This window comes from Octopus sinensis, unplaced genomic scaffold (genome assembly GCF_006345805.1).
Source record: "Octopus sinensis unplaced genomic scaffold, ASM634580v1 Contig00092, whole genome shotgun sequence".
NCBI classification, from domain to species: Eukaryota; Metazoa; Mollusca; class Cephalopoda; order Octopoda; family Octopodidae; genus Octopus; species Octopus sinensis.
Window position 1 is genome coordinate 15,001 of NW_021823642.1, and position 2,161 is coordinate 17,161.

Here is a 2,161-nt window from a genome sequence, read left to right on the forward strand (position 1 = left end):
TATTTAACCTAGTGACATTTTTCAGTGTTTCTTTCTTTCTCTTTCGTTTCTTTTTATCTATTTATTTGTTACTTACATATCATGGGTTACCTACTGACCCTTTCTACTAAATCCTCAGCTAAATTCTGTATTTAGTTATTAATAGGTCAGTATGTATGTCGTTTGATAAACCTTTCCTCAACTGATGTGCATGCAACCTTTGTACAGTATCAACTGTGGTTGCGTCACTGTAACAATAACAGCGGCATTCCTTGTTAGCTCCGCCGCCATTTTGAGAACAATATCACCTTACACAGCAAACGTCTTTCCTTTTTTTGTGCATTGTTCATAATCTTTTCAGACTGCGCATCTCTTAGTAAAGTAAATATCAAAAAATGCCTATTTCGTACAAAGCAAAGGACTTCGTACGACAACAGCATTTTCGGATACTGTCTTTACTGGAGGCTTAATGTAACTCTTCAACTAAACTTTAGCTTCGAAGTGCAAACCCTGTCAAATGGTAAGGATCACATGACTATCGGATTCAGAAATATAATGCACCAAATATGTAAAACTTGCAACGTTGCCTTAAAATGAATGTTATACATCTTCCATATTTTTACAGTGCATATGATTTCTGGTGTATTCTTATTTTCAAAATCATGTTGGTTGAATATGAATTCATTTTCAAATTCATTTGTTATAGCAAAAGTTGCCCCTGTAGAAGCCATATTCACTCGTAAAAAACAGCTGTACTTTTTGTGGAAACCAGCTACATATGTTTCTAGTTTTACATTATTTGCTAACTAATGTGGCTCAGTTGTTTAATAAGAGACATCCAGAGGCAAAAGACCTTCGTACGACTACAGCATACTTGTGTGAATACTAAGCTTCTATAAATGACTTGGAAATCGACTTAGAGTGGCGACGAAACTGAGACAGCAGTAAATTATAACATACCAATATTCTACAAATTCTGAGTGGTAATAATACACGGGACTGGCCAAACATACGACATTCGAATTCAAGAAATATTCTAAAGTGAAGAACCTGTCGAAGTATTTGTGGAAGAGATATTGAAAAAAGAACTTCGTAAGAAATTCAAAGTTGTTTATGACTAGCTGAAACACATTTTGAAATTAGTGATATTTATTGAAACAATCGTTTCAATAAATATCATTAATTTCAAAATGTGTTATAAATGTGTTAGATTAATTACAGTTGGTGCAAATACATTTGTTCTGACTTTTATACTGTATACATATCTGTGCATGGTGTATATTTTTTAAGGAAGATAATCACTCAGATAAGAACTCTCAGCTTACGTTTAAGGGTTACTTAATGCCTCGGAAAATGTGTCTCTGAGCAAATTACAATAACTACACTAAGGCGGGAACTGGCAGAATTGTTAGTACGCCGAACAAGTTCTGAGCGGTATTACTTCTGGTTTTATGTTCAGAGCTCAATTATTTTTTCCAATATCGACTTTGTCTTTCATCCTTTCGGGGTCGATAAAATAAGTACCATTTGAGCATTGGAGATAAGGTAATCGACTAGACTTGTGCCTATAGTAGAGAGAAAAAATATTGTTATAGGCAGAACATGTTAAAAGAAAAAACTGGCATTGGGTCACATAACACAGCAAGTGTGTAAAATTTGCAATGTTACAGCATGTATGTTTTAGCAAGCAGTGGCAGCACTGTAAAACTGACGAGTATTTTTCTTTTTTCATTTCAGCTTACATGAGCTGGTTGGGTCGAGATAATGCAATGGGATATCACCTCAGTAAAACCTTCACTGGGAATCACCTTGTGTAAAACAGTGTTTCTATGTTGTCTTAGAACGAAGAAAGGTAAGTAAATATCGGCTGATCAGAATGGTGATGTTGATTATTCGAAAACCACACACACACACACCCACACACACACACACACACACCACACACACACACACACACACACACACTCACACACACATGCACACAAATACACAATATTAATATATGTTATATATATGTATATATATATGTATATATATGTATGTATATATATATATTATATATATATATATATATATATATATATATATATATATATATATATATATATATATATATAATATTGGTAGAAATGGTTGGTAAGACGACAATAGAATGCAAGAGACCTCGATATTATGTAAATAG

At 33.5% G+C, this 2,161-nt stretch overlaps 1 long non-coding RNA gene across 1 annotated transcript in view; it reads left to right on the top strand.

Annotated features, from left to right (window-relative positions):
- Positions 1 to 1,832, top strand: part of LOC118768641 — a 16,832-nt gene extending 15,000 nt beyond the window's left edge. Inside the window, exon 2 of the long non-coding RNA XR_005004428.1 lies at positions 1,717 to 1,832. This is a non-coding gene — a long non-coding RNA (uncharacterized LOC118768641). The remainder of the gene's footprint in view (positions 1 to 1,716) is intronic.
- The last annotated feature ends 329 nt before the right edge of the window (positions 1,833 to 2,161 follow it).